Genomic DNA, 18,359 nt, shown 5'->3' on the forward strand with positions numbered 1-18,359 from the left:
TGAGCCAAGCCCCAAACCCTAGTTCTGCTGCGGCATCAAAGGCCCATCTTTCCTCCAAGTCTCCAGGCCCAGAGCAAGCAGCAATTTGGGAGGCAGCCCCCTCTTATTTTTAGCTTTAAAAAACCCCCAAAGCCAACATATCAGCACTCACCCAAGCGCCTCTCACAAGCTGTTGTTTGACTTGGTTGAGAAAATGATAGACTGAGTTCTGCACCAAGAAGAGAAGGGGGGAGGTTAAAAAAAAAATCGGGGGAAAAAAGGAGTTTTATTTTCCCCCCACTGCCAACCTCCATCCCCCTCAACTCCTCCCCTAGGCCTGGGTGGACCTGCCTGGTTGTCTTTCCCTGCTATATTTAAAAACCACAGATGTGTTTGGTGGAGACTTAATTTCGGAATTGCAGGCGGCGTCTCCTGAGGACAAGGGGAAAGCCGGTGCTGCGCGCACGCCTGCTGCCGGGAGCTCCCAACTCCGGGGAATCCGGGTCAGGACGCACCGCCGTTTAGGAAGTGCTGCGGACCGGGAGGCACCGGGCGCCAGGCTCCAACGTTTGGGTGGGTGGCCGCGGAGTGGGGGATCCATCCGAATTTAGTGTTCCGGGGGCTCTGTGGACGCGAGTCTCGATGTTCCCGCTGGCGGCCGGGAAGCTACCTGAGTGTCCCCTCGGCGCGCGAGGCTAAATATGCGCGGCTTGTCATTCGGTGCGGCTCTCTCTCCCAGCTGATAGGGTGACGTTCGCTTTGGAGGCTTGGAGATTGGCTTTTTGATTTGGCTTCTTGTGGCAGCTTAATGGGCAAAGCTCTCGGCTCGCCCAGAAACCAGCCCCTCCGCGCGTCCCCTCTGCGCGCCGCGAGGCCGAGACGTCTCCCGCGGTGACGGTGTGCGAGGAGGAGAGCCAGCGCGCTCCCAGCCCCGGGAAAACCCGGGCGACACGACTGCAAGCCCAAACCGGGGTCCCTCGGAGCCGCCAGGGCGCGCCGGGCTGCTCGCCTTCCTGCCCCTCCCGGCAGGGATCCCCCGCCGGCGGCGGCTGGGACTCCGGGCCTCTCCCGGGGTAGTCTGGAGCCCGCGCTCCGGCTCGGGTTTCCCTGTGCCTTCCATCGGCGAGGAGGGTCCCCTCCCCGAACCCCTCGCCCTGGCCCCAGCCCTGCTCTCGCCCAGACCTCGCGCTCCAGATGCGCTGCCCCGCAGCTCCCTGACAGCTGCGAGCCCACCAGCCGCGGCGGGCGGGCGACGGCGGTGGCGGGGGACTGACATGCCCCGGACGCCGCTGCGGCCGGCCGGCAGCTCGCGGGGGCGATGAGCCGCTGCGGCCGGTGAGGAGCCCGGCGGCGGGGGCACAGTGCACCTTCCTCACCCCCCTCATTTGCCCACTGGGCTCGGGAAGCCGAGAGGAAACGGTGAGTAGCGGGGGTGATCCTACTGCCCTTCCCCCTGAGAGGTCGGGGGACTTGGGTTGCCCCCAAAGGGGTCCCTGGCTGTGAATAATTATGTTAATAAGTTATTTCTCAAGATCATTCAAATGTACTGCCTTCCTGTGGGTTTAGAGCCAGAAGTGGGGGAGGGTGGCCCGGAAAGTGTACGTTTTGTATGCGGTGTTTGGGGGGGAGGTCTGGCAGAGTGTCTACCGGAGGGTGCTGGGAGAGATGCCTGGGAACGTGTGTACCGTCTTGTCGCGGGCTTGCTGTTAGTGGCAGGTGCTCAGCTCATTGGGAGAGACTGCCCTGTGGCGTGTTGGAGATGTGTGTGCCTGTGTGTGTCGCCTGTGCCAGGGCATATTGTGCTTCTATGGGGCTGAGTGCCCACCGGGTTTGGGGAGTAGCGGGGAAGCGCGTTATCCCCGCGGCGCGCGCCCGCGTGCACACACGCACGCACGCGCGCCCCTCAACCTCGGGACTCCACCGCCGCGGGTAGGAAACTGCAGCCCCAGCGCACCCTCCTGCTGCGGCCAAGGGGCGGGCGAGAAGGAGGGGTTCTCCAGACCTGCGCTCTCCAGACTCCGGTGGTTTGGGCGGTCCCGGGCCAGTGCAGAGAAGCAAAGTATATAACTAAACCCCTGTCCCCCAAAACACACACACACACACACACACACACCCCACACGCTCCCCACACCCGCCCTCATTCCGAAGCTAGCGTTGCTCCCGCAGGCCCTGGCTGACCTGCCCCGAGGACCTGAGCCACTGGGAGAGATGATGAAAGCAATTTGCTCCGGGAAAGCAAAGCAGTTTTTCCTCTTTATTCATTGTGTTTTATTTTTAACCGTGGAGGGAGGGGGTTAAATAGAACAAGCGCCTTAATGCAGTGCCATAAATTTACCCGCTCCCTGTCCGCCTCCTCTCCCTCTCTCTCTTTTTCTGTTTCTCTTCTGGCGATTAAAAAACAAATCCCTGAACGTTTGGTGCTAAGGTTTCCAAGGCAGAAGGATTGAAATTGGGTGCAATTTATCAGAAATGCAGGCTGCAGCTGGGCGCCAGGTGCCAGGCTCCTGGGTGGTCAAGAAACCCCTGAAAGGGAGGGAGGGTTGTGGGTACGTGATAGGAACACATCCGGCCTTCTGGTGGGGCACCAAAAGGGAAGCCTCCGGTGACCTGGTGACTTGCAGCCGCGTGTGATTAATCTTCCACAGCTGTTGTGCCCCATCTACTTGAGCTGAGCTCTTGTTTACCTCGGTTTTCAAATATAGCTGCTGCGCCATGCTCTTCCTGAAATAGGGGATCAGTTCACTGTGCCTGGGCACATGGCCTTCTGCTAGCTCTTCTATTTGCCTGCCTCTTTAGCTGCATCTAACTTTGAGAGGAAGCAGCCCCTGAGTTCAGGCCTTGTGGTTTTCCAGATGAGGATGGGAGCTCAGAACTTGCTGTGACTGTAAGGGATCTGATCACCGCAGCCCCTCATTGCAATCTACAGCAGTTTCTTCACACAAGTCCACTTCCTAGTCTCCCTTTTCTTTAAATAAAATATAGCTATGTGGTTGAGACCCAGCAAAGAGAACCTACAGAACTGGAGTTGACTGTGGTGGTGCTTTCTGTAACTTGATGGAACAGAGGAGGCCGTTGGTGCCACTTGGATTGCATGCTGTTCTTCCATACCCTCAATGTGCTTCTAGTCTCCCTCCACCTCTCTGCTCATTCCTTAATTTTCCCAAGAAAGCCTTCCATACTTTCTCCGACTACACCAGATCCTTTTATTTCATTTACTCCAAATTGGAACGTTGAATCTATCATGTTGAAGTACCTTCAAGACGCACAGTATATTATTTATGTGATTGAGTAATGCTGGACACAAGTCTAGACAGTATGAGGAGAGGAAAGATGACCTGTTTATCTGCAGGGTCTACAACTGTGCCTGGTATAGCACAGGCACTCAGCAAACATTGATTGAAGAAATGGAATTGGAGGGACAAGTTACATCTTCCCCTCTCTGCTCCTCCAATCACTACTTTGCACTACCCCCCACCCCCCATAGCCTTCTGGTCAAAGAGGGGAGAAGAGGCTTATCAAACTGACCCTATTAGAAAAAAATTCCCTTCCCTTGTGTCCTTCCATGGACTGAGACCTTGACTTACTTGCTCCATCCATGCCTTGTTCCCAGTCAAGGCAGTTCCTTGATAGTCTGTGGGGACAGTTATAGGTGTTCTCCATGGGCAGTGTGTGGTATCCCCCCACACATGGTCCAGTCATTGCCCACAATCTGGATTTGGGGAATGTTACCATCTGGACTTCTCCTTAAACTATCAAGGTTGATGAGAAGAGAGGAGCAACTTCCCTTCACTAAAGCTTGGTTGCTTTGCCGAGAGCTTCAAGTACTTGAGGTTCAGAAATACATTGGACTCCAAAAGAGAAAGTCTTCATTTATTTATTCAGCCAGCCATTTATTTGTAAGTATTCAACAACCACTTACTCTGCCAGATGTGTGCTAGGTGTAGAAGCAGGCAAAACAGAATGATCCCTTTCCCCATAAACATACGTTCTACATTCCCCACAGTGCACAGGCGGATAAAGTGAGTTCTCCCTGTGGAGGGTAAACGGCAGGTCAGTGAAGCATATAAGAAGAGTACCTCTCCATAGACCTTGAGGGGGACTTGTAGGGATAGCTAAGCCCAGAAAGAATGCATGAGTTGGAGTTAGCTTTATGGAAGCGGGGAGGGGAGGGTGGCAGAGGGAAGGTAAGAGCAGTGTTATAAGTGAAAGGATCAGTATGTAAAGACCTAAAGTGGAGAAGGGCTCTTTCATATGATGATAGAAAGAGAGTGAAGTGCAGGGAGGGAGGAATTCAGAGAAGTTACAGAGTCAAATCTTGAAGGACTTATACTCCATAGGAGAATTTCCAGGGAGAAGGGATTAGTAAGGTTCTGGTAGGCCTGAGGTTTAAACTCAAGTCTTCACATTTGCAAAGCAGGCACTCTACTGCATGAACCACACTTCTAGCCCAGGATTAAGAAGGTTTTGACTCCTGAAGTGAAGGGTCAGATTTGCATGTTAGACAGTATTTTAAACCTGGCTGAAACTGGAATGTTGGGTGAGAGGGAGGCAAAGGTTGCTATAGAGACCCAGGTGTGTGGTCTTGATAGCTTGTGAGGGTGGGGACAGAGGGTTCCTCTATCCATGTAAGTGTATGAACTTGAAATGTAATTTCTGGGGAAAGAAGTTTGGCTAATTTTCTTTAATGAGATTGGTTTATGTTTGATTGTTTGTTGAATGGGCACTATAAACCTAACACTAGGGAAGGCAACTTAGAGAAAAGGTGTAAAGGCTCCAGGAGGAATATGACACACTTCTTGATCTGCAGAGCAAGGCAAACCCTCAAAGGTTAAAAACAGAGAAGTCTTTGAGGACTAGGAGAGCCTTCAAGAAGGAGCCTTGAAGGGCAAGAAGAAGTTATGTCCCTGTGTAAATCCACAGAGATTATAGAGCAAGACTTCTGGATTGGAAGATTAACATTTAATAGATGAATTAAAAAATGATGTGGAGAGTAAATAAAGTCTACTTCCAGAATCCAGGGTATTTGGTTATGATATACAGAGTCAAATCTACTAAGAAAAGTGCTCTATTTCATCCTGGATATAATTTGGAACAGACTAAGTGGCATTTTCTGCCTTGATAGTTGGATTGACAAATAGGGTTTCCCTGGTTGTGTGTAGGAATGCTGGGTCATGTGGGGACTGAATCCGGAACTGGGACTGGACACTAATCCTTCCTTGGCTTCCATGTAGAAGTTCCAGAGCAGTTGAGAGGAGAAGACCTCAAAGTCCTAGAGAATGAAGCGGGCAGTGTGAGCTTGGCCAACACTCGTTGTATCTCACTGGGTTCCTTGTCCTTCCCTGTCACTTACCTCAGAATAAGAGAAATCCCCCCTCCTCACCTGCACTGCGTCCAGGAACCACCCTTGTCTTTCTAAATTGGCCTAGACACCTCTTATCTGGACTCGCTTGCTCTTTCAACACAGACTCTTCTCCCTCCACAAACCCCAGTTGAAAAAGAGCATCACTTGTCCAATTCCTCCTATCCATCATTGTCTCTCCCCATCTTACATTCAAAAACTCGGATCATCCATCTCTAGTTCCTCACCACTCATTCACTCATTTAACCCCTTGCTACCCACTTCTCCCTACCTTCTGCCCAAGGACTTCTCATTCCTCAAATTATGACACATCCTGATCTATCCCCCTCTCTTCACCTCTCTCCTCCACATCAGATGATATTGGTCACTAGGTTCCTTAGAACTTTCCTTTTCCGGCTTTGTGTGCACTGAGTGCCTGGGGTCCTGTGAATTCCTCCATAGTCTTTCTTCCACTTCTGCTCCAAGTTTCTCTCCCCATCCCAGTTTTCGCCTTCTCCATCATTACTTGACAGACTCCCTCAGTGACCTGTGCTGTTACTACAGGGCAGACATTTCCCAGAAGCTGTGCCTCTAGTAATCCTTGCTCCATATATTTTTCAAGCTACTTGCACATTTATCTCCAACCGATGTCCCATTCCTCAAATTTTACTAAGCTGAAAACACCTTTGTCCTCAGGAGCTGTTCCTTCCAACTTCCCACGTCCCATTGATGGCACCAACAAACTTCCAGTCACCCTGGCTCAAAACCCCAAGTTTATCTTTGACTCCTCTGCTTTGTTCCCTAAGTTTTGCTTGATGTCATATAAGCCCATTTCCCTCTTCTCTATCCCTGCTGCCACTACTGAAGTGCAAATTTTATAACCTCTTGCATAATAATTATATTATGTGCTTGCCACTTGTCAGCTACTCTGTTGCAAAGTGCTATACATTGATTTTTCCCACTCCATGCTTACCATTGCTGTATGAAGTAGTTCCTATTGTTATTATATTGAACAAAATAGCTTTCTACCTTCCTCCCAACTTCAACTGGTCCCTTCACCAATTTATTTTGACCACTGTTACAAAATTTGCCTCCCAAAACACCCTTTTATACGTGTCACTTTCCTACAAAAAAGTCTTTGAAGGGTTTCCCATTTTTCTACCTCCTCCTATTTCTAGCTCCTTGTATCCTGATTCCCCATTTCATGTCTAGCCATGTAGTCAACCTTGAGTAAATTTGTTGCTTCTGCTTCTGTGCCTTGGTACATGGGTTACCTTTTCCTCAGAACCATATCTGTTCTCCAGTGTTCAAGAAGACGCAGTCCCTTCCCTCTCTGAATCTTGATAACACAGCATTTGTTTTTCACAAGTTCTTTACCCTTTCTGAAATGCAGAGGTTGTTTTTGTTGTTGTTTGTGGTGGTGAGTCTGGGGTTTTTTTGCATGTGGCTTGTCTTCCTTCCTGAGCTGAGCAGCTTTTTTTTTTTCTTCTACTCCTTATCAAATGATGTCTGAAACACAGTGGGATCTCAATGAAAAGTGAAGGATTGAACAAATAAATAACCTGCCTCACTTTTTTTTTTTGGAGGTACTAGGAGTTGAATGCTGGGCTTCACGCTTGTTAGGCAAGCACTTTACCACTTGAGCCACTCTGCCAGCCCTCTCTGCATTGGTTATTTTTGAGATAGAGTCTGGCGTTTTGCCCAGGCCAGACTGGACTGTATTCCTTCTATGTGCTTCCTGCATAGCCAGGATGACAGGCATGTACAACCAAGCCCAGTCACTGGTTGAGATGGGGGGGTGGTCTTGTGAACTTTTTGCCCAGGATTGGCTTTGAACCATGATCCTCCTGATCTCCACTTCCCAAGCGGCTACCATTACAGGTTTGAGCCACCACATCAAGCTAACCTGCTTCACTATCGAGGCAGGCAAAACAGGTCAAGAAAGGGGATCTATACTATTTATCAGAAAAGAAGCAAGTGGTAGAATAAAAAGATCGAGTCAAGATCAGGCAACATTGAATAACTGAAGAAGCCTTGATGGTAAGAAAGTTATGTTCTAGTTCTTAGCACTTCTGGCAACCACAGGTAAGACCCAGCTCTACTCTCTGAGCCTTGGATTCCTTATCCATCAAAAGAGTTTGGGAGCCGGGCGCCAGTGGCTCACACCTGTAATCCTAGCGACTCAGGAGGAAGAGATCAGGAGGATTGCGGTTCGAAGCCAGCCCCAGGGAATTCCGTGAGACCCTATCTCGAAAATACCTAACATAAAAAAGGGCTGGTGGAGTGGCTCAAGGTGTAGGCCCTGAGTTCAAGCCTCTGTACCACAAAAAAAAAAAAAAGAGTTTGGGTTGGATGTGTTGACTTTTAAGATCCTCTGACCTGATAATTCTGTATTCTGTGAATTTTGTTCCACAGCATATAGCTTGCCTCCTGTTGAGAATACTTTTAAGTGCATAGAACCTTCCATCTATAACCTTAAACATTTAGTGTGTCTGTTTTCACATTGGTTGGCTCTCTCAACTGGTCAGTCAACTCATTTGGCTCCATGTCTGGCCTCCAAAGTACCCTGAGCTGGGTTGAGTACCCTGTTGACCCTCAGCGTGCAGCTCCTCGTCATCTCCTAGTGTACTCCAGGGCATTCACAGAGTGACTACTGGTGCTCTAGGCCTCAAATACTCCAGCCATCCTGTCTCAACTCTAAAATTTCTGCCTTTCCCACTACTTCCCAGAGGATGTGTTTAGAGCCATGTAGATTGCTGAGAGGCCAGTGCAAACATTCTGCTATGGGTTCTTCCAGCAGCTCTGCCCATTCCTGACCACACCATCCTGTCCCTCCCTAGTGACATAGGAAGAATCATCTCAAGCCTGTGCCTTTGAACTCCTTGGAAGAAACTAATGGGGGGTGGGAATCAGCTTCAAGGGGAATCATGAAAGGAGTGGAGAGAAAGCACAGCTGCAAAGAGAGTAGCTAGATCTGCTGGGAGTTGGAGAAAGTGCTCCGAGCCCTCTTTTGCAAAAGGGGGTCCCAGTGAACCACTGAATTGGCTGTACAAGAGAACCACACCAGCCATGTCTCAGAGAAATAACTCTGAGTACTTGCCAAACTCCATTTGTTCTTCACTCAGGCAATCATATGATTTAATTCCATATTTCAACATTTAAAAAATTAAGATAAATCAAGCTCCCAGGGAATGGTCTGAGGACAACCTACATTAAGGAGGCTGGTCACCAGCTTCCCTACATGGCTCAGCAGTGGGCAGAAGGCTGATGAGTACTCTCAACAGATAGAGTCCAGGAGGTTGTCTCTGGGGAACAGTGAGGGGCAGGATCAGCAGTTGCCCCCTGTTTTCCTGTGTTTCTCTTCCCTCTGCCTTCAACCCTGAGGTCCTTTCAGTTACAGGGCTTGTTTTCTCTTGGTCGTTCCTTACCTGGCACATTCTTTGAGGCCTGATAGAAGGAGACCTCTGGCTAGAGGACCAAAATTTGCTTCTGGTTCCATATTTATTGGTATGGAAACTCTTGGATATTAACTGAGCCACAGTTTCTTCATCTTTATTATCATCCTCACAAGCCTCGCAAGAAAGATTAAATGATATCATGTGAGTAAGGAAGGCCTTTGTAAATGCTTGGCACACAATCTCACTTAATCTTTGTTGCACAAATGATGCTGTATAAATAAATGTTGGTTGTCACTATGACATAATACTCAGGAGGAAAAGGCATGTGATGATGAGAGGGCAAGGGTGGAGCAAAGGAACTTTGTTGAGAAATAAACTCACAACTTCTGCCCCAATCTTATGTGGTCCTGTTGATTCTTCTGAATGAACAAAATTACCTGATCTTTGAGGGTTTTGGTTATAACCATGTACTACTCTATTCCAAGGTTTACCAGGGAGTTTGAAGTCACCCCTTACATGTGCATCTTTCCAAAACCACCTAATGTTGTAGAGCTCTCATTCTCACTCATGCATTCAACAAATGCCAAGTACTCACTATTCCAGGTTCTATTCAAGGCATGAATACTGTCATGAACTACTGTGGAGTTTATATTCCCTGACAAACCAGCAACAAATAAACAAAAGCAATGATGATTTCAGCAAGTGATATATGCTCTAAAGAGAAGAAAAGTTATGTGTCAGAGAGTACTGGAGGAGGGTCACCTTCAGATAAGATGGATGGGAAAAGCCTCTCAGGAAAGGTGGGATCTGAGACTCAAAAGAAATGAAAAAGTGACTTGTTTAGATATGTGGGGTAAAGGTGTTCCAAGCAGAGGGACCAGTAAATGCAAAGATCCTAAGATAGGTTCATGCTTGATCTCTTCTAGAAACTTCAGAGAACTTTATCTTAGCTGGAGTTGGAGAATGAATGGAGTAAAGCAAAGTGGTAGGCGATAAGGTCACAAGTTGGAAGTTAGAAGAGAAGTCATCAGGGTGCTTCAAAAAAAGATGAAATGCAAAGCATGGGCACAATCTATCTGATTTATATTTTTAAAAAGACATCCCTGGCTGTTTTGTGGGGAGTAGACTCTACGGGGTGGGGCAAGATTGGTAGCTATTGCAATAGTTCGGGCGAGAGATGCAATATTAAATCTCCAGAAGCTAGAACAGAGTGTGACATATATTTTTGGCACTCAATAAATTTGAGAACATGTCCAGGCAGAAATGATCTTCAAAGAACCTATAACTCTGATGGGCACATAGTAAGTGCTTGACAAATACTTTTTTGTCCCATGAATCAACGAGCAGAATAAGGCTTTCTTGTAGTCACTCTAGGCTTTTGAGTGTTAATCTCAACATTTCAGATCTTTCAAAAAATTCTAGCTAGCACTATTTCTTAGGAGTAATGTGTTCTATGGGTTCAGTTCCTTCTGTGGGGATTACGTTCTCATTTGAGACAAACAAGGGATGTCTACCTCTCCCATGATGCTCTCAGTCAGTGTTTCTAAGTCCCTAAACTCTTTGTTCACATGTAGATGCTGATCTTCTGTACTCCTCTGCATGGTCATCCAGGGTGGGGATAGATCTGCTTCATCAGCGTATCTCCAGAGTTTATCACACTCTGGGCTATGGATAACAAGTGGCTCTTGTCCTGACTAGACCTAGGAGTACTCTAGCACTTTGGGTGAATTTCAGGTACTTCCTAGAGAGCCCAGAATGCTCTCTGGTCTCATTTGTCCTGCTGTTACAGGAAGTCCTAAAGCTAAGAAGGTGTGTAAGTTGGATGGTTTTGTGTTGATTCTTCAAGCTTCTGTTTCTTTGAGCCTGGATCTCTCTGAATCAGGCAGAGCTTTGCAGGATCAGAGGGATGTAGAAAGTGCTGATGTGGTTTGGTGCTTATTATACCTCTTGATTTCTCTTTCAGTATCATCTTTTGTTTTAATTGTTCTCCAACTTAGATAGATTCTATTTTAGATAGCTCTGAAATTCATGTCTTCCTCAGCAGCCCTGCTTACACTGTTCAGTTCTCCTCCCTTCAAACCCCAGTGCTGTGAGAGTCTGAAATGGTCTTCATGCTTCCTGTTGGCCTGGTTTTGTTCACTCCTCCAGTTTTTACACTGTTATCACTGCAGGTTGCCCATCCACAGGAAAAACATCGATCTGGTCCCTGCTATGATTAAAGAACCTATAGCCTCATTGTTCCATGTTGTCTCTAAGATATGCCCAAGTTCCTTGACCATGCATACAAGGCTTCCACCAGAGATTCCTCATTTAACCTGTGCAGCTTCTCTCAGGTCCCTTATCCTGCAGCCACATTACTTTCTGTTCTCTAAACACACACTCTCTGCAGAGGGCCTCCTGTTGCTTTTGTTGGAGATTCACTGGCTTCTACCCAGTTAACGCCTGTTCATTCTTCAGATCCTAGACCTAATACATTACCTGGTTCATGGAGCTGGAGGCAGTGCTACACCTTCCTCCTTTGAATTCTGTTGGCACGTTGCATGTATTTTCAAATCTAATACTTGTTTTGTTCTAATTACTCAGTTTTCTGTCACTGTTCTCCAGTGAAATGTGTGCTCCTTAAAGAGGATTATATATTGTTCATATTACTCAAATTTGAAAATCCATGCTCACAGCATCCCTGACAGATGGTTCTCCAACCTCCATTTGAAGACTGCCAAGGGTGGGAGAAATCATTGGATATGATCCCTTCCATTTTTGCACATTCATTCATTATATTCATTCATTCAATAAATATGTATTGAACATTTTACTATGTGACAGACCTGATTTGGGCCCCAGGGATACAGAAATATCACATAAAATTGAGTGTAGAACAAAGGTTTAGTGCAACCTTCTCATGATAATTCAGTCAGCCCGTGCACGTAGCTCAGTTTCATACAAATGCATTCATGTGCGTATGCATGCATGAATGAATGAACAAATGAGTGAATGAACAAAGTAGCCATAAGGAGTTGAGAAGAAGTTGACCTAAGTTGTCAACACTAAAAGGGAAAATAACTAGAAATGTGTCTTGCTGAAAATGAATGGATAGCATTATTTTCCTATTAAATAAGAGAATACTATATCTTATAGATCTATATATATATTTTTAAAATGTAAGGCAAACATGCAGCAAACAGAGGGAGAGACAATGGGAAAATCTGCTTATGTGGGTGGGAAATTGATGCTACTATTCTTGGCAAAGTATGAAAGCAAGTGAGAGGCTGGGGGGAGATGTTTGTCTAGAAAGACTTTATGGTATTCACTTGTGGGTCAATTCATGATCCACTGAAAGTCCTTCTCCCAGTCAAAGAAAGTCTCTAATGGTTGGAATCCCACAGATGCATATGCCATAGTCAGGCACGCTCCTTGTCTTCTCTCCCAGGATTCTCTAACTTGGCTGTACCTCAAAATCAACTAAGGAATTTTTTAAAAACATAAATCTAGGCTCCACTCCTATAAAATCCAAAATTTAGATTTAAAATAGAATCCAGATGTCTGAATCTTTTAGGACTTCAGAGTTATTCTGATGCATAGCCATCTCTAGAATGTGGACCTAGTTCATTATTGTCTTCAGTTGAGGGATGACTAAATGCAGATGTACATCTATCAGCAGGAAAGCAGAACTTATACTGAGCCAAGATTTCACTCCTCCTAGGTCCCTGGTCCCTTAATGTTGATGACTCCCAAGATCTGTCAAGGACTTATAGAGAGCAAAGTTCTCTTGCTTTCACAAATCTGGTAAATTATAGGCATCATTGAATCATAGAATTTTATAAGGAGAAAGGATATCAGAGATTAAGTCCAACCTCTTAGCCCTATCAAAAGAGTTTCAGTGAGTATAACCACTAATTGAATTGAAATCTTTCATGAAGAGCATGGGAAATAGACATGAAAATAGATACGCCCAGTGTAGGGTATTAAGTGCTTTAGTGGTGATCAAAGTGTTAGAGGAACCCAAGGGAGTAAATGACTCATTTGGAAAATAGAGGAGGGGGCATTTTCAGGGAAGGCTTCCTAGCAGAGGGAGATCCCAGAGGTCCTGGGTTCCTACCTTATTCTACCATCCCTTTTATCTCCTGGGGCTTAAAAGCAGATTTTGGTATTTAGCATACTGACTTTCAGAGCCCAGCTGTGCTGTTTGCTCAGCTAGTGGACCTAGAGTGAATTATCAGTCTTTGAGTGCTAGTCTCCTCAGAACTAGAACAGATAACAATACCTTTCTCCTCATTGTGGCACTGTGATGTGCTATACAAAAGCACCCAGTGCACAGTGAAGTCCTGGCCATAGAATAGGTACTTGATGACTGGGTGTAATCATTGTTGTCACCATTATTTTAAGTCCTTGGCTCATATAAAGATGAGGAGACTGAGGCCTGCTGTCACCCTGGTTTGTCTAGGGGCTTTCTCTTCTGTGGTGCCTGGAGGGATGTCAGCAGGGATCTGTGACATTATTTTATGGTTCAAATGCCATTAAGGGTCTGAGGGGTTTCAGGGTGGCAAAATATGGCAGTTGCATGAGTTTGTAGGAGCAAGAGCAGTGAAGTATCATTTCCTTACTCCTGTAAGATTCTCCACGTTACAAAATCTTGCTGCATTGCAGCCATTCTCCACGTGGTTTGATGCAGCTCTAGAGCCACTAACCTGAGTGCTTAGAGCAGGACAAGAAAAGGGTATTAATTACTTCCCAGGACATGAATGTCATCAATTATTCCTTTAGTAACTTGTTTGTCATCAGAAGATAAGCTGTGGAAGGTTGAGGATGAAGTATAGCTCATTCATAGCTGTATCTTCAATCACTAGCACAGTATGTGCCCCAAATGAGCAAAGAGCAGCCATTTATTTATTTTTATTTTTATTTTTTATTTTATTTTATTTTATTTTATTTTTCATATGTGCATACAAGGCTTGGTTCATTTCTCCCCCCTGCCCCCTCCCTTACCACCCACTCCTCCCCCTCCCTCTCCCCCCAACCCCCTCAATACCCAGCAGAAACTATTGTGCCCTTATTTCTAATTTTGTTGAAGAGAGAGTATAAGCAATAACAGGAAGGGACAAGGGTTTTTGCTGGTTGAGATAAGGATAGCTATACAGGGCATTGACTCACATTGATTTCCTGTGTGTGGGTGTTACCTTCTAGGTTAATTCTTTTTGATCTAACCTTTTCTCTAGTACCTGTTCCCCTTTTCCTATTGGCCTCAGTTGCTTTTAAGGTATCTGCTTTAGTTTCTCTGCGTTAAGGGCAACAAATGCTAGCTAATTTTTTAGGTGTCTTACCTGTCCTCACCCCTTCCTGTGTGCTCTCGCCTTTATCATGTGCTCAAAGTCCAATCCCCTTGTTGTGTTTGCCCTTGATCTAATGTCCACATATGAGGGAGAACATACGATTTTTGGTCTTTTGGGCCAGGAAGAGCAGCCATTTAAAAAATGAATTTGATCCAAGAGGCTTTTGACAAATCCAGAATGTATGTTCTCCTTGATATTTTCTTGGTCCCTCTTATCCTACCATCCACCCTTAGTCTACCCTATTATTCTCTGAGTTCACCTTGGGAGTCTGAACTCCATGCCTTGCTCTTACATTGCCCTGTACCAATCTAACTTAAATGTGCCTCTTCACATCTTTTCTTTCCTGTAATCAAAGCATTTTTGAGGAGATGAACTACAGACACTGTCTAAGCCCACCTTAGTTTTATGAATAAGGCAGCTCTTGGTCCTCAGAGGGTCAAAGACTTGCTAAGATCTTGCAGTTCATTGAGGCACAGCTTCAAAGAAAGTTCTGGCTTTCTGCTCTCAAAACTAAGGCTCTACTACAGCTTCATGCTGCCTTGGAGTGTGCAGAGTCTCCAGGCTTGTGGGAGAGTTTTCTGCATCCAGTAAGACTCACCCTGCTTTCCCTAAACCCTTGCTCAAAAGGGTCCCCCAACCCAGGGTATATCCTCAGCACAGTGGTTAGCATCATGTGCTCCACTGACAGACTGCCAGAATTCAAATGCTTTGCTTTCTATTTAGTAACTGGTCTTGGGAAATTACTTAACCGTTACAATTTCTAATTTGCCTTCTGTAAATTGGGTATGATGCTGATAATGTCTCTTTCTCTGTGAAGATTCAGGGAAATAATGCAAGAAAAACACTTAAAATCACCATGTTTTCTTCCCTGGATCCAAGTTCCTAAGCAGCAGAGCTCATATCTTCCCGACTCTTGAGAAAGTAGAGTTTCGATCCTGCGTTTTTCAAGGCATATTGCTCTGGAGAGATGGATTCTGCATGGATTCTCCCCGCTGTAAGCAGAGCAAGTTCAGGAGGCACTGCAGTGTTCTTGGACCCGGCTGGCATGTGGAAGCCAGTGCAGCCTGGCTGCACCTAAAACTTTAATGTAAATTGACTGTGACGCCTGTGCAGGGGTCCAGATTTAGAAGCAGAGCAGGACGACTCTACCGAGGCTGGTGACAAGCCTGAAGTGATGTTCCCATTGGAGAAAGTGGAGGGTGTAGCAGGAGGGAGAATTTCTGAGTCTGGCCTGGTGGCATTGTTTTATTAATGATCTGGAAGAGCAGAGGAACAGTGACTTTAATTAAATTTGCCAGTGATATTAAAAGATGTCAGGAGCCACCACTGAGGACACAGACACCTTGCAGATGGCCCTGGGGGTGTTAGGAAAATAATCCAGGAAGGAGACAAGAGGTCGTGGGCTGAGCCGGGGCATCAGTTTGGCTGAGGGAGAGGAATGTGACAGGGGGACAGAGGGTTGTCCTATGCAGAATCTACCCTAAGCCCTTCTTATCTACATCTGTTCTGTTCACAATAGATTTCTAAATGATCTTCCTGCTCCAGTCTTGTCCTCCTTACAACCATCATAAACCTTTAGCAAAATTGGTTTTTCTGAAATACAAATCAGACCATGTCATTCTCCTGTTTAAAATCCCATCATTGGCTTTTCACTGTCCTTAGGATAAAATCCCATCTTCTTAGCCTAGCCTAGAAGACTTGCCATGAATTGAGTCTTCCCTGCTGTCCAGCCTCTTCTTCTGCCTGCCCTGCTCACCTGGAATTCCTTGTAATCCCAGGCACACAGCAGGCATTTTTGTGTCTCCATATCTTTGCTTGGGCTGTTCTCTTTGACTCCAATGCCCTTCCCACTTTCCTTTTTTTTTTTTTTTTTTTGGCTAAAGCTCACTCATGCTTGAAGACTCATTTCAGGGATCACCTCCTTCAGAACGCCTCCCTGAATCCCCGATCTGGCTCAGTGCCCTCCTCATGTGCCCACAGCATTCAGCCTTTACCTCTATTTTTTTATAGTAAAAGTATCTATTTTTGTGTCTTTCCACCCCTGCTCGATTGTACTTTTGTGGGCAAACACCGTGTCTCATTTTTCATTTTATCCACTGGCTTCTAGTCCCAGGCCTGGCAAATCACAGGTTTTTGTCAATATTTGTCAAACTCCAACTGATGAAAAGAATATTCAGGTGGGAGACTGCAGCAGGCAGCCAGCATGGCCCTGGTAAGCCTGGAGACTCTACCCCTCTCTCTATCAAAGAGCTAGTCTTTCCTGAGGAGTTGAGTGAGGGGCATAGTCGCATGCTTCTAAGTCCACATCACCCTGGAAGCTGATTGGGGCCATGGAGGTGCGACAAAAAAGGGGGGTATTTTGGTAAAATTGAGTGCTCAAAACCATACATTGAATTTCATCTGTGTGTGAGTTTTGGCTCTACTAACTCCTTGCCTTATCCTTTGAGTAGGTGAATTAAATAAAACTCACTTTCTCAAAATGTAAAAATAGAGATTAAAAATATTAGTACTCTCATAGGTTGTTGTTATGAAAATTAAAGTAGGCGTTAGGCTTATGTTAATTACTATTGTTAATATTTTTTTAATTTGGGGTGGTCCTGGGGAAGTTTCCAGTCAAGTCGTATCCCTGAGTCTCTAAAAGGCTAAGGAGATTCCTCCAGGAAATTGGGATCTGTTTCAATTTATGTCTGGGCCTGAGGAGAAAGAGATGGCATACAAAAAAATGACCATTGGCTTGGTCGTCAGAGTTGTCTCTTCTCCCTGTAATATGTCAGCCTGAAACCATTTTCTGGCAAGACTGGAAAGAGCAACTAGGAATTCAGAGAACATTTTCCACCTTTAATTCCAAAAACTGGTGTGGGTATTTACTAGCCACCTGCCTTCCTGACTTTTCTTTCATTCTTTCCTTCAGCGCTTTAGTTTTCTCAGAGGGCAAGCCTCTGATTCTGACCCAATGATAGCATATTCCCCATAAAAGCCTGTGACTACAATGTGTCTGCAAGGCTGAGGGAAGACAAAGACAGTGGTCCTCAATTTTCCTGGTATGTAAGATAAATAGGAATCTGTGCCCTGTTAATCAGGATAACTTTACCACAATGATCTTCCACGTCTTTTCACTTCCGTCACTTGTGGATGATCTGTGTCCTTGGGACTACCAGCTCCTGTCATCATGTTGGCTCTTGATTAAGGAGCTGCTCCAACTTTGCCCACCTTCTGTCGCCTCCTGAATGGGGTTTATCAAAATCCACAAAGTATCAGTGTTTTCAAAGGTGAAGGCAAGAAGCCAGCATCCTCCTTTGTCCATATTTCTCCAGGGTGAATGAGCATCTAACCTGTGCATGAGGGTCCCTGTGCATATCACACATTGCAAGCGCTTTCTCAACCTTTGTGATTCCGAACATCTTCAACCACCTTGCTCTTCCATGGTCTTCCTCATGGCCTCTCCTTCTTCGAATGAGGTCAAAGGGAGAGTCCCTGTTATGATGACCTCTAGTACCTGGAATAATGGGGAATGTGGGCCTCAGCACTCTGATGCCATTCTGGGGAACATGAAACCAAGCTAATCCACAGCTCTTTGGAGGGAAGACCTTTACAGTTATAGTATTCATCCTGATGTACTGTGTCCTGAAGGGAACTTCTCTGTCAGTATGAGTTTTGGGAATTTAAAGAGGTCCTACAGAGATACTAAGATCTAGTCAAGATTTGTCTATGAGGTCTATATTATGTTTTCCCAAGAAAATGGCTACAATGTAGATCACAAAATGGTTTTAAAAGAGGTTGATGTTTCAGGAACCTTCCTTGATGTGCACATTTATTCATATCAAAAGCTTTACGAGCACCTGCTAACTACTTAGGATTCCGTAGTAGATGAAAGAAACACCGTCCTTGCTCTTTTGTCACTCACAGTTTAAATGGATGAGTAAGATAATAATCATCCAATACTACAAATGAATGCATAATTTCAATGTTTTTTAAATGCCATGAAGGAAAAGTGGAGTCCAATGAGAGCACATAACCAAAGAAGTTGACGATTTTTAAGGGTGAGGGAAATTTTTTCGGTGAAGTGATACTTAAGCTGAGATTTAAAGCATTGTTAAGAGTGAGGATGCCTCAGACACTCAGATGTTTGGGCTTGGAAGTTTGATTCAGCATTATTCTCTCTTTACTTTGCCTCAGTACATAAAATTGTAAGTTGTTCATCTTGTTATCTTTTTATATTGAAAAGTAAAGTGTATGCAACATTGAATAAAACTAAAAGAATTTTAGAAGAGGGGCACTTAAAGAAGAAACACTCATTTGAGGCAGGAATAATGGCAC

At 45.5% G+C, this 18,359-nt stretch overlaps 1 protein-coding gene across 6 annotated transcripts in view; it reads left to right on the plus strand.

The window, feature by feature from the left end:
- The first annotated feature begins 399 nt into the window (after nt 1-399).
- Nucleotides 400-18,359, plus strand: part of Slc8a3 (solute carrier family 8 member A3) — a 139,192-nt gene continuing 121,232 nt past the window's right edge. Inside the window, exon 1 of one of the 6 annotated variants that reach the window (XM_074067677.1) lies at nt 400-552. The gene's annotated coding sequence lies outside the window, so the exon portion shown is untranslated. Of the gene's footprint in view, nt 553-726; nt 1,399-18,359 lie in introns of those variants that run through there. The other 5 variants (XM_074067679.1, XM_074067676.1, XM_074067681.1 and 2 more) reach the window with 5 other exon arrangements.

Source organism: Castor canadensis, chromosome 3, assembly GCF_047511655.1.
Source record: "Castor canadensis chromosome 3, mCasCan1.hap1v2, whole genome shotgun sequence".
In the NCBI taxonomy this organism is placed as follows: Eukaryota; Metazoa; Chordata; class Mammalia; order Rodentia; family Castoridae; genus Castor; species Castor canadensis.